Raw genomic sequence first — 15,050 nt, forward strand, 5'->3', positions numbered from 1 at the left:
AACCTAAAATGAAACAATACTCCATTCAGGCATTTCAACAAACAATTGTAATAGTTGTAGGCTAAACGTTTGCCTTGGTTATGCTTTAGCTGATGAGCTCTGATTCGTAGCTCGAATTCGGAGGCTCGAATTTGGCCCGAATTTGAAGAAGAGGAAGAAGAGAAGAAGAAGAAGAAGAAGAGAAGAAGGAGAAGAAGAACTGGACTGGAGGGGGCCATCAAAATCGGAGGTGGAGGCGGAGGCGGAGGCGGCGGCGGGCGGAGGCAGAGGCGGAGGCGGGGCTGAGCAACGAGTGACAAGCTGTGACGCCGACGAGCTGTGTTCAACGACGCTGACGAGCTGTGTCCGACGAGCTCTGTTTCTCTCTCGCCTCTACCCTACTCTCTCTCGCCTATGTTCAACGAAGAAGAAGAAGAAAAGAAATAAAGAAAAGGAAGAGAAAGAAAACGAAGAAAAAGAAGAGAAAAAAAAATGGCAAAACGACGTCGTTTTGCCATTCGAGCCAAAATCGAGCCACGAATTTCGAGCTACCATTTATTTTCCTTAGCTGATTTGGCTGGGTCTACTCACATTGTACCAGATGTCAGTTTTTGATAGGTCTGTGGCACCACGTGGTGGAAGTGACGTGGTGCCATTGGGACCATGAATGAATAATCTCTCCTTCCCAGTTCCTTCCTCATAATTATTGTTCTCTCACTACAAAAGTCATCACAAAAGTCTTCCCAGTTCCTTCCTCGCATCATAGTGACCTCGTTATTCACACTATATCTTCCATCACTCTCCTTCTATCTTTTCCATTGCAATTGTTCTTTCTCCATTTGAAATTTCCAAACCCCTCAGAAGAATTTACGGACTTGATCTGCTTTTTGATTTTTTGCAACAATGTATGAAAACTGTTTTTATTTTATCACTTTACAATTGTCATTGTGTGAGATCTTGTCTGTATGATTTCAAAAAAAAAAAAAATTCCTGATCTGTGCTGTGCTTGAAGTTTTATAAGCATTTTAACAGCTTAATTTGGTTGTTTTTAAGAATTTAACCACGCCTCTATCATTGTTCTTTGCTTATTTTTTCTCTTTTCTTTTAGATTCTTCTAGCAAAGCATCTTGGTTTCTCTCTCGCTTGAAAGGTAAAGTGTTAAATATATATATATATATATATATATATATATATCATTTCTTTTTTCAAGGACATGTATCTTAGTGTAGTAGTATATGCATATTTACTCTTATGCCTTTTTCATCTAATGTTTTTTCCTCTCCTTTATCCATGCTTACCTGAATCTCAATCCGAATCTTATAATCTTACAATTTTACGATCCATTTGGATACAATAGATTTGGATAGTGTAAAAAAAAAGTTACAAGTAGGATCTTTCGATCCTAATAGTTGGATCTCATAGAATCATGAAATTTCAATTCAGATTCGATTCTACCAATTCAATTTTTAATCCTTGTAATTTATGAGGTAATTTTATTGTTTTTTTTTTTTTTTTGTGTGTACTTTCAATCCTGATAGTTGGATCTCATAAGATCATGAAATCCCGATCTGGATTTATCCTATTAATCTAATTTTTAATCCTTGTTTTGTATTATATGAGCTAATTTACTATAAATTTTATATTTGTATACTTTTGATCCTGATAGTTGAATCTCATAAGATCGTGGAATCCCAATCCAAATCCGATCCTCCGATCTAATTTTTAATCATTGTTTTATAATATAGAACTAATTTATTGTTAATTTTATGTTTGTTACCTAAATACCAATTTTATGTAGTCCAAATGAATAAAAAATAAGCCAGATATTGAATGAAATAGGCTAATAACCAAACTAGGGAAACACATTTAAATATTGAAATAATATAAGAAAACTAACTAGTCAAAAAAAAAAAAATTTGTAGTCTTAGTAGGGGTTTGGAGGGAACAAAATATACGCAATTTTATTTTAAATTTTGAAGAGCCAATTTTCGTGACTTAGGAAACACATATGAATACAGATATGGATAGGATACGATACGGATATGAAATACAATAAAACTTATAAAAGTAGGATATAGATACGATTATGATACGTTTGTTTTTTTCAATTCTTGGTAGTGAACTACACAAGCTCAAGCATGTTAAAAACTATACTGTAATTTTATAATGTAAAATATTAATATTTAAGAATTAGGAATTAATTTAAGTCATTAGCTAATTTATTTCTTCAATTTCAATAGGTTTTACATATAATTTGCTTCAATATCAAGTCCAATATGTTTATATCGCAATAATAGAACAATCCACATGAATTTGTCCATATGTTTTTCCCTTTTACTTAATTATTTATTTATTTATTAATATTTAATTCTATTATTATTATTATTATATTCACTTGTTAATTTTTACTTTCTATGTAATTATATGGGACATGCATAATACAACAAGGACACTCCAATTTGATAAATTCTATTACTTTTAACATATTATATTCTTCTTATCAAAGAACTAAGCAAAGGATTGAAAAAAATATTATTTAGTGTGTTTGGTTTTAATTTTCTGGAAATTGAATGTTTATTTTGTTTTTAGTGAATATTTTTAAAATTTTAAGTAATTTTTTTTACTTTTTTAGATACACCTTACTTGGATGTATCTAAAAAGTAAAATATTTTAAAAAATTAATAAATTCACAAGAATACGAAAAATGTATTGAATTCTCATTTATTTATTTTTTTTATATTTTTGGTATTTAGTGAATTTTCTAAAAAAAAAATTCACAAATATTATACTTTTTAAGTGTATTTATGTTAGCTGTATCTAAAAATTAAAAACAATTGCTTAGAATATTAAATAAATTCAATGAAAACAAAAAAAAAATACAGAAAACAAAAAATTTTAATTTTTTGAAAAGTGAATCCTGAAAATCCAAACCAAACAAGCTGATTTTATTTATCCTCACATTTAAGGTATATTGTAATGTTAGATAATAAATGCTACAGTTCTAATTCTATAAAATAAATAATATGAGACTTGGAGTGTCCGATGAAAAAAATTAGTATCCGATACATTAGAATTAATGAAAAATTGATTAAAAAGTAGCTAATACTCTTAATAAATATCTGCTACGTATTTGAGAGTATTAATATCTGATATGAATATGTCTCTTTTTTAAAAGTATCTATACTTCATAGTTCATGACTGATACACGTGTCACCAGGGACATCATATAGTATATAAGTAAAGTTGTGCATTTCATAAGTATAGTCTAGAAATGCGCCATGTGTCTAGCTAAGAATAGCACATATTATTATTATTATTATTAGTATTATTTGTATTCCTGTTGTATTTTATGCATTTCCTTTTGTTTTGTGTCTTTTAGACTTCGTTCTTCTTTCTACCTGGGCATTGATTTCTATTTCTATTTCTTTTTCTTTTTCTTTTTAATGGGAAAATGGAAAAGATGAAGAGTCTCTAATAAACCCTATATATATCCTTCAAATATAAAAGACTAAAGGAGTATATTATATTGGATGATTATTTGGTACTTTCAGCGTATGGTCACGTAATACTTTATAGTATTATAATTGGTGAAGAATGTAGGATATTATGATTTTGTGTTAGATGATTGAGGAATATGAAGAGACATTGTGAATAATGATTGATGAATGAATATGAACACGTGATATTCTGAGAATACTTAATAATTTTCCATATTTCCTGAGCATTTTATAAATCTAGTTGTATTTCATGTACCATAGACAATGCGCATTTATTAGTTACTTTTTTCATTGTTGTTATCTAAGGCTATTGAACGATTAGCAACTTTACGTGGGTTCACCTCTAAAAATCTTAAAAAACACAAAATGCGGGCTCAAGAGAATTTTTATGTCTCTTGGTAAAGAGGAAATTTTTTATTTGCCATCTTGAGTAACAAAATGAATGGGCCATATACAATGATGTTTCCTCTATCGTTTGCTTGATTATTTTCTTCTTTCAATTATTTTTTGTTCAAGAAAAAAAAAAAAACTCAAAATTAGATTATAAACCTCAGTACAAACTTGTGGTGTAGATACGTTCCTTGAGTAGAAACTCATATTCCTTGAGTAGAAGCTCATATTTTTTTTAAATTATTATTTAGTAACTAACTCTTTTTCTCATGAATTACAATTCTATCATTATTTACATATATAAGTCAAATATTCAAAATACATATATAGTTTCTACTGCTCATCAAACAAGAAATTATTGAGCCTCCTTAAACAAAAATTGCAAATGATTGGTAGTTGAAAATTTTTATTATTCCAGATTTAAACTCTATTACATCACACAAGACTTTTTATTCTTTTCTTTTTTTTTTTCTTTTATGTGGTACATTACTAATGTAGTTAAATTTTGTCCCTCATTAAACTACATTCCTCAAAAGAGTTTTTTGGTATTGTATTTGTTCTTATTAAAATACACATCCTAATTTCGTACCATAGTAAGTGGACCATAATTGAATTCTCGTTTTAGGTGCAAAATATATTTTATGACGGTAATGTAAGATAGTATCTTTATACGTTTATCTTCTTCAGACAAATATGTTATGTAATCTCATAATTTGTTTATATTTAATTTTGAGTTAGTAAGACATGTAAACACGTTGGATTCTTCTTCTTGGAAAAGAAACACATCAATCATAGTAGTTCATGCTAAGTTTGAACTATTTGTTTGTAATTTTGATTAAAGTTGATATAAACTTATATGATAAGATTGTTTTAATTTTCAACATGCATACATTCTGCAACTTAAAAATGATTGTACAAATATTACAAAATTACATTTACATAAAATTTAAATGGGAAATTTGGCCATAAACCCCTCTTACCTTCCTTTTCATATTAAAAGGACCCAAAAAAAAAAAATTATACTTTCAAAACCCCCTCATAATTATAAAGTCTTGTATAAATGACAAAAATTTTCAGATTTATATTTTGTGTGACAAATTTACCCTTTCACATACACACTCTCTATCTTTCTCCTCTTTCTCTCCATCAGTTTGTTATCTCTCTCTTAGCTCTTTCTTTCTCTATCTCTTTCTAAGAGCTCTCTCCACCACCACCACCATCTCTACTACCATGACTACCATCATTTCCACCACCTCTGTCGTTTCCACCAACACTGTCTCAACCATCGATGCTGTTTGTCACCGCCACCACCACCGCCACCGCCGTTTCACTACTAGATTCTCAACCACCAGTTCTATTCGATGCCACCATCGTCATCCTTAGTGTCCAAGACTTCAGATCTGAGATTGATGACCTCAGATTTGAGATCTATCATCTCAGATATATATTCTCTCCCTCTTTTTCTCTGTATCCTCATCATGCTCTATTTTTCAGGCAGTAAAATTTTACTCTGGTTTGAACCAGATCTATGACAATATATGTACTCTCTCTATCTATCTATTTCTCTATTTTTTTCTCTGGTATGTCCTCTGTTTTTGCTTAACAGAATAAGGGTAAAATTTTACTCTAGTATGCTCTGATTTTGTTTGACAGAATGAGAGTAAAATTTTACTCTAGTATGTGCTCTTTTTGTTTGACAAAATAAGAGTAAAATTTTACTCTGGTATGTGCTCTGTTCTTATTTGATAAAATGAGAGTAAAATTTTACTCTGGTATGTACTCTATTTTTGTTTGATGAAATGAGAGTAAAATTTTACTTCTAAGGCAATATATGTGCTTAACGATATAAAATTTTAATTTAAATCATAATAAATTTTACTCTGAAATACACTCTAGAGATGACTTTACAGGAAAGTTGATATATATATATATATATATATGAGGGTAATATAGTAAAAGAAACAAGTTTTAAAATCTTAAGAAGTTTTGAAAAGATCTATATAATTATTATCTTTTTGAAAGACAAATTAAACAGTAGGGGGTCTATCACCAAATTCCCCAATTTAAATTTAAATTGCACGGGTAGAAAACTGGTTAATGTATTATTATAGAGTACAAAGTGGTTTGTTATAGACCTCTTTGGCATTGTTTGGTTTGTCTCTTGAAAGACAATTTTTGAGAAAAAAAAATTTTTTAAATTGTTTGGTTGAAAATTTTTGAAAAAAAAATCCAAAATCATTTTTCGCTCTACTATATATCAATCAATTACTTTTTCTCTCTCCTCTCTCCTTCTCTCATATCTTAAACATCATTCAATTAATTTTTCTCCCACACCAATCTATTCAACTACAAAAAAAAAAAAATTAAATCATCTCAAACTCCAAAACTATTTTCAAAGGATACAACCAAACAAATTTTTAAATTTTGTAAAAACTCTTTCCAAAAAATTATTTTTCAAACTTGTTTTACAAATACAAACCAAACATGGCATTCATCTTCTTTTTTATGAAATGTTAAACTTTTATTATTGAGTTTTCTAGTATAATGTTACTAGCAATAGACCCATGCTACACAGGAAGTGAAAATTTTGTATTTTTTAAATATAAAATTTTATAAAATAGAAATCATTCATCATATTTATTTAAACTCTAGAAAGCAATTTCTATTAAAACTAACCATATGCACCCACCACAAATTGGTGTATTTTATTACAAAATTTTGTAACATCAACTATAAAATGAGTAACCTTGTCATAAATTGGTGTAATAAAAATAGGGCAAACTTCACTCTACCCCTCTATGGTTTTGGCCATTTGCGGATTACACCCCTAACGTTCGAATATCGCCACATAACCCCCTGTGGTTGATGGACTAAAATGTACATTAACTTTTGTTAACAGAAGTTGTAAATTGACAATTATACCCTCATCTTCATTTTGTTCGTCTCTCTCTCTCTATTTCAGGGGAAACCCAGTTCTCTCTCTCTCCATCTTCATCTTCTTCTTTTCTCTCTCCTCATTTCAAACTTTATATTTGTACATATATATACATATACAATCTCATCTTCATCTTTTTCTCTCTCTCTCTTTCTCCATTTCCAACTTTGTTCCTTGTTTTGTTCTAATTCAGACTTAAGTTTCTTCTTCAACACCTTTACTTTCGCTCTGGCATTTCAAGCTCCGTAACGACTTTTGCATAATCAACAATTTGTGACTCTAATCTTCTATTATTTATTTATTTTTGGGTCAATAATAATCATCTCTAAATCAACACAAAAAACATGAAAGAAATCAAAAGGCTAATCAAAACAATGTTAATTTGAAAGAAATCATGAAAAAAATTCCAAATCAAAAGCCTAATTTTTTACCCAAAAATAGATTTGAATAAATCAAGAATAGATGGCTCCGAAGTGGCTGGCGTTATAGATGAAGTTCTCCACTTCATTGGAGATCGACAAGCCATACGGGAGGAATTTCAGTTCTCTTCCATCCAAAAAAGCATAATTTAAAATGGGTTTGGATTTGTATATATATATATATATATATATATATGTATATGTATGGGAGGAATTTCAATTCTCTTCAATCAAAAAAACAATTAAAATTAAAATGTATATATATATATATATATATATGTATATATGTATATGTATGGGAGGAATTTTAGTTCTTTTCAATAAAAAAAAAAAAATTGAAATGGGTTTGGATTTGTATATGTGTACAAATATATATATATATATATATATATATATATGTATGTATGTATATGTATATACACATGATCAAGAAAAATATATATATGTATATATATATGTACACATGATCAAAAATGTGTTTGTAAAATTGATTAGAGATATGTTTGTTCATCCTGCGAGAGAGGATGGATATGGGCGGTGGTTTGAGGGGTGGAGAGAGAGAGAGAAAAGAGATATGAAGAAAAAGAAGGTTGAAAATAGAATGGCATCTTTTGTAAATTTGAAGAGGTAGAAAGGGTATTTTTGTCATAAAAACGGACTCAGTCTCTATAAAGGCACGTGACTTTCACATTCTGTTATCTTAGACAGAAAAGCTAACTGTGCGTTTTAGTCCATCAACCACAGGGGGGTTATGTGGTGATTTCCGAATGTCAAGGGGGTAAACTGCACCCGGCCCAAACCACAGGGGGATAAAGTGAAGTTTGCCCTAAAAAATATCGTAACTAAACCATAAACTTTTGCTACATGAACCACAAAATTGCGGACATTTTGTTACATTAATTTGTGACGGCATTACGTATTTTATAGTTGATATTATAAAATTTTGTGATAAAATTACATTAATTTATAGTAGGGTATATATGGTATGCACCCTTGAGGGGTGCACACCCTAGGCCTTCCCGTGTTATATAGCCAATTATCTTTTATTTTTAATTGAATTACTTGTGAAACTTTATGAGCATAAGAACATTAGCAATATTTTAAATTATTACATAGGTTCATGAAAAGTGAATAATATGTTTAATTAAAACTAGTCTTCTATAATTTTTTATTAAGTTAATTGATCTATATTGAGTAATATTTTAATAATCATTTAATTTCTCAAGAAAAATAATATACAAGTCTACTTTGTAGACTCACTTTCTAGATCTAATGATGTCTAAATAAGATGACCAATCATCAGTCGGAATCTTTCTTAATATTTAGAGTAAATTACACATTATCCCCTTCAACTATTGTCATTATCACTTTACTCCCCTCAACTAAAAATTTTAACAACTAACCTCCCTCATCTACCATTTTTTTTTTTTTCAATTTGGACCTTTATGACTAAAAATACCCTTTCATCAATAGGATAAATTACACTTTACCCCCATGAATTATCACCTATGAAGCACGGACACGTCCCTGAGGCTTGCGTATGAGTGTCGGACACGGACACGGACACATGTCGGACACGCTGTGGACACGTGTCCGACACTCTCCCCTACGTGTTCCCCTTTTTTTCAGAATTTTTCAGAGTCGGACACGAGGTTGGACACGCGAGGACACGATTCAGACACGTAGGTGGATCGAAGAAGCCCTAGAACTGTTGGAGAGGAGAAAGAGAGAGAGCCAGAGACAGATCGAGGGGAGAGAGAGGAAGATAGATTGAGGGAAGAGAGAGACAGATCGAGGACAGAGAGAACAAACCCTAACCTGTTCTTCTTCTCTCTTCTGGTCCTCTGTTCTTCTGCCTTCGTCTTCGTCTTCTCTTCATCTTCCTCTTCCTCTGTCTTCGTCTTCCTCTTTCTCTGTCTTCGACTTCTGTCTTCTATCTTCTTTCGTCTCTCCTTCTGTCTCCTTCTCTTTCTTCTCTTCTCTTCATCTGATTTCATTTACTCTCTCTCCACTCCACCCTTTTCTTTTTATTCTCTTTTTTTTTCTTTTGTTTTATTATTTATATCCATGTTTTTTTTCAAATTTATAAAATAAATTATTTTCATTTAAAAAAATCAATTTTTATTAAAAAAATTTAGGTAATATATTTATTAATTTTATTATTATTGTAATTTTATAAAATTTAATATTTTTTAAAATTTTGGATATAAAATAAATAAATAAAATTATATATATTAAACGTGTCCCAACATGTCGTGTCTCCTATTTTTTGAAAATTTGCGTATTTACGTGTCCATATCGTATCCGGTGTCCATGTCCGTGCATCATAGATTATCACCCAATATCACTTTATCCCCTTGACCTATCACCCAATATTGCTTTCTAATTGGACGTTTTTATTTTTTCATTTCATTACTAAATTAATTTTTAGTTCTAAAAAAAATTTAAAAATTTGAAAACCAAACCCAAATAGATAGTTAAGCTTTTGAACAGATAGTTGTCCTTTTGGATAAATAATGTCATTTTGACCCAAAAAGATTAAAGCTTTGGCCAATAAACAGTTTCAGAAATAGACCTCTCTCGCTAGAGTGACTAAAGTAAATCACTTTAGTTGATTTTTTAATTTAAAATAAATTAATACAAATTTATTTATCAAATTATTGTGTGTAGAATTTTAATTATTTATTTATTTTGGATGGCTAAGAAAGTCATATCTTCTATACCTATCTATCTATCTTCTATTCTATTATAAAGTGAAGGTTGGTGTTATTGGCATATTTGTGTCTCATATTTTAGGTTTTTCCGGATTTTACCAAAATACTCTTATATTTGGTGAATTTTGTAATGGTGTTGTTGACATCCAAAATACCCTATACTACTATAAAGTGAAGGTTGGTGGTGTTCATATATTTGTGTCTCATATTTTGGGTTTTTCCAAATTTTTATACGCTTATATTTGGTGAATTTTGTAATGGTGTTATTGACATCCAAAATATCCTTATATTTGGTGAATTTTGTAAAAAATTATGTAAAGAAGAGGAATGGCCTCAAACCCATCACCATAGGTTTAATGACGGCTTTTGCTATTTGAACAATGCATATTATATGTATATTTTTCTTTGTCATTATTCTTAATTTTTTTTTTTTTTTTCTGAGTTACACATGCATATTGTGGGTGTGAACTTTTACGGACCGCCAGTACTATTATAAAGTAAAGGTTGCTAGTGGTATTGACACATTTATGTCTCATTTTGAATTTTTCCAAAATATCTATATAAAGTGAAGTTTGCTAGTGGTGTTGACACATTTGTGTCCCATATTTTAGGTTTTTCCAAAATTCCCCAATATTTGCGTTGTCTCACTATTATAAAGTAATGGCTGCTTGTTGGTGGTATTGTGTTAACACATTTGTGTCTCCTGTTGTCATATTTTGGGTTTATGTCTCATATTTTTTTGTAAAAATTATGTATAGAGGAGAAAGGGTCTCGAAACCATGACCATAGGTTTAATAAAAACAACTTTTACCACTTGAGCAACTCATATTGTTTGTATATATATATTTTTTTTGGTTATTATTCTTATAATATTATTTTTTTTCGAACTGCACACGCATGTTATACGTATATTTTTCTTTGTTATTATTCTGATAATATTATTATTTTTTTGAATTGCATATGCATCGAGTGTGCGGACTGCATATATGTTGACTCTACCTTGTTTTCCACTACATTCAGCATATGTTTCTGAAGCAGCATAGTGAGCTTCGGAAAGTTATTCAATACTCCTGAAACATATCTAGGTGGTGCTCCAAATGTGTAGTTATTGGTCTAAATCATAGGATCCACTACTTTTGTGTTAGAATTTTAGGAGACAACATGTTAAGTGTTAATTTGGTAATGGAATAGTTCTTGCTTTTCTTTTTCTATTATTTGAAGTTTGGTCATCATTTTTTTTTTTTTTGGAAAAGATGTTAAAAGAGTGTTAGAGTTTGGCCAAGAAATTGTAATGACATCACATCGGTTCTTCAATTTATTTTTTTTTATCTCTCGCATTATATAACTTATTTATTTTGATGTTATTTATGATTTAATAAAAAAATATAAACGAAGTTGAATTTTTATAAATTAATTAACTTAATTGCACTTTTAATAATAATAATAATAATAAACCTTAAATTTATGTGCAACTTGGGCAACTCGGTCAATTCGCACCTAACTTGGGTCGAGCTTGGGCAGATAAACTTTGGCATAGATCTTATTCTTGTTTGTGTTTCAAATCATCCGCTAATTTACAATCAATGTCATAACAGAAATTATTGAACACCATAAATGCTGGTTCATTGTTACTAGCTATTATTTAGCACAATCACTATTTTGTCAGTAATTCAAAGACTGACTTTCTATTATTTGGAGGTGAATGTGAAATCAGTTTGCATAAATTAGCATGTTTTTCTTTCTCTTGCTTTTGTAAATCAAAATTGAAATTGCTTTCTAACAGCCATTAGAATCAATATTGAAGTTTTCTTTAGAATTTTTCCTGTTAACTACAATTCTCTTCCGTATTTGCAGGAATAGGCCACACCATGGAAAACATTCGTTCAGCCATTGAAATTGGGAAGAATTTGTGTGATTTAACTGGACCATGGATTGAATATCACAATAACCTTGATACTAACATGGAAACTCTCAAAAGGAAGACAGAGCAATTGAATGGCCGAAACAATGACATAAATGAAGAAGTGAATTATGCAGAGCAGCGGTCAAGGAAAAGACGAAGGGTTGAAGTTAAACTTTGGCAAGAAGATGAGCGAAGGATAACAGATGATGTCCAAACTTTGGAAAGACAAGAGCCAGAAGTACGAGGATTGAAGATGCCTTCAAACGAGCAGAGTTGGGAAAGCGTGTAGTGGAGACGATTAAAGAGGTGGAAAAATTGCATGAAAATGGTGGATTTTGTTATGGTTTGCTAATTGATGATCCAACTTGTGGACACGCCATACCAGCAACGGAATCTTTGGCTGAAACCACAAGTGTGAGGAACAAGGAGAAAATTTGGAATTTCTTGATGGATGATGCGGTTAGAAAAATCGGTGTTCGGGAAATGAGGGGAGTTGGCAAAACAACCAGCATGAAACACATCAATAATCAACTTTTGGTTGAAACTTGTACCTTTAATGATGTTATTTGGGTTACAGTATCTAAAGCATTCAAGATCAAAAATCTACAAAGGTAGATAGCTAAGAAACTGAATCTTTGTCTTTCTGATTATGAGGATAAATTGCGTACAGCATCAGAAATACATAACATGCTTTCCCAAAAAAAGAGGTATGTGCTCATCTTAGACGATCTTTGGAAAGCATTTCCTCTGGAGGAGGTGGGTATTCCGGAACCAACCAGAGATAACGGATGTAAACTAGTGTTAACTACGCGATCGTTAGAAGTGTCTAGATAGATGGAATGCGTAAATGTTGAAGTGGAGTGTCTCACGGAAGCTGAAACACTGAATCTGTTTATGAGAAATGTTAAAGAACATCAGACAGTGCTTGATCCACAAGTGAAAGAAACTACAGAAAGAGTTGCCAAAAAATGTGTGGGTCTGGCCCTTGTAATTGTTACTGTAGCTAGAAGTATGAAAGGAGTGAATGAAATTCACGAGTGGAGAAACGCAGAGCAGATTATGGACAAAGAGAAAGGGCTATTTAAGCGGCTTAAATTTAGTTATAGTCGCCTAAAAGATGAACAAGCACGACATTGTTTCTTGTATTGTGCATTGTATCCAGAAGACTATAACATTGGTAGGGAAGAACTGATAGAGTATTGGATTGCTGAGGGACTAATACGTGAGACGGGCAATAGAGAATCAATGTACAGCAAAGGTCACACTATATTGAATAAACTCATTAATACCTACTTGTTGGAAGAAGGTGAATGGAAAGAATCTGTGAAGATGCATGATTTGATAAGAGATATGGCTCTCAAAATAACATCAACTAATCCTCGATTCATGGTCCGAGCTGGTGAGGGATTAAAAAGAGTTCCACATAAAGACTGGTCTGAGGATCTTGAGAGGGTTTCCTTAATGTGCAACGATATTGAAGTACTTCCTTCTGATCCACCCATTTGGCCTCACCTCACCACCTTCCTATTGGAAGTCAATTTGTCAGAAGTACTTTGGATTCCAGATTCTTTCTTTATGCATATGCCTCGTCTCAAGGTGTTGGATTTGTCCTACACTGCCATAGAGTCTCTGCCAAATTCCATCTCCATGTTGGAGAATTTGCATCAACTGTTGCTACGTCATTGTTATAAACTAAAATATGTGCCGTCACTGGAGAAACTAAAGGCATTGGAACATTTCGAACTAACTCATAGTAAGATTGAAGAAGTACCCCAAGGTATAGAAGAATTGGTTAATCTCAGAAAGCTTGAACTCTCGGAGAATGACATCCTAGGTATGTCTCCTTGCCGGAAGTTATGCAGACTCACGCAACTCCATTACCTTAGAATTCAGAGAACAAAAGTAAAAGTGTCGGCAGAAGAGTTGTTGTGCTTGAAGCAATTAAAAGATCTCGAGGTTCAGTTTCACAATGTGCAAGAGCTTACAAAGTATGTGAAATCTGTGCAATGCAAAAGTTTGGAAAGGTACAGCCTTGAGGTGGGAATTGTTGATAAAGAGAGACTCACTTGTGTGTACAAGTCTAAATATTTGTCAAGTGATGGAGTAGATGTCGTAGTGCTCCACAGCGACATAGAGGAATTGAGAATTAAAAGATGGGACAATCACATTAGCTTATCAGATATTCAGTCGTTAAGGGATGCAAGAGGTTTAAGAAAACTTGAAATCCAAGAGTGTGATGGGCTTGAATCCGTCTTTTCATCATCATCATCATCATCATGCTTTTCAGAAGACTACCACATCCCGCTAACAACGATTGAGGAATTATGGTTTGATAATTTACCCAATTTTAGGGTACTCTTTGACAGAGTTGTTCCACCACACAACATTTCATTTAACCTTAAGATATTGTGGTTCTGGAGATGTCCGAGAATGGAGAATATTTTCCCTGCCCTGTTGTTGCAGAATTTCCCAAACCTTGAGTATCTTGAAGTCGCATTCTGCGAGAATGTGGAGGAGATAATAGTAGAAGTAGAGACGAGAGATCGAGGGGGGCATCGTGAAGATGATGGCAACACAATCACACTCCCAAATTTAAAGAAATTATATCTAGAATTTCTACCAAAACTGAAGAGCATATACAAGGGCATAATGGTCTGTGAATCTCTGCAAGAAATTGAGATATGGGGGTGTCCCATGTTAAGGAGATTGCCTATTTCTTTGCACATGAATGAGGATGGTAAGCAAGCTTCTGCACCACCTGCTCTTCGAATCATTAATGGAGAAGAAGAATGGCGGGAATCTTTGGAATGTTATAATCCCCTCACCAAAACCACTCTTCAACCTTTCTTTCCCAGGATTATTTAGTCTCCCAAAAGAGGCGGGTTAAAAGGATCTTCCGAGATTTTAATCCTCATAAAAATAAAAATAAAAATAAAAAAAAAAAAAAGTCAAAAAACCAACTTTGCAACGTCCTGTTAGATTTTTTTAAGGGTGAAAATTACGATGGTTATTATATTGTAGGTTTTTTTATTATTATTATTTTGGTTTTATAATTTCAATAGATTTGATTTTAATCTTGAATTTATGACTTTGTTTTAATTTGATCCAATTAATTATAATTCTTAATATTTTTTTTATATAAAAAATACACATAAATGGCACGTGTCATATTTTTTACAACAAAATTATAAATTTATTCAATCCAGTGATTAT

At 31.6% G+C, this 15,050-nt stretch overlaps 1 pseudogene across 1 annotated transcript; it reads left to right on the forward strand.

The window, feature by feature from the left end:
* The first annotated feature begins 315 nt into the window (after positions 1-315).
* Positions 316-14,841, forward strand: LOC114323299 (disease resistance protein At4g27190-like; annotated as a pseudogene). The gene is made up of 2 exons (XR_014360840.1): positions 316-1,129; positions 11,789-14,841. The product of XR_014360840.1 is annotated as a disease resistance protein At4g27190-like (transcript).
* Positions 14,842-15,050: the final 209 nt, after the last annotated feature.

The sequence above is a fragment of the Camellia sinensis genome, chromosome 2 (genome assembly GCF_055761805.1).
Source record: "Camellia sinensis isolate YWXY chromosome 2, ASM5576180v1, whole genome shotgun sequence".
NCBI classification, from domain to species: domain Eukaryota; kingdom Viridiplantae; phylum Streptophyta; class Magnoliopsida; order Ericales; family Theaceae; genus Camellia; species Camellia sinensis.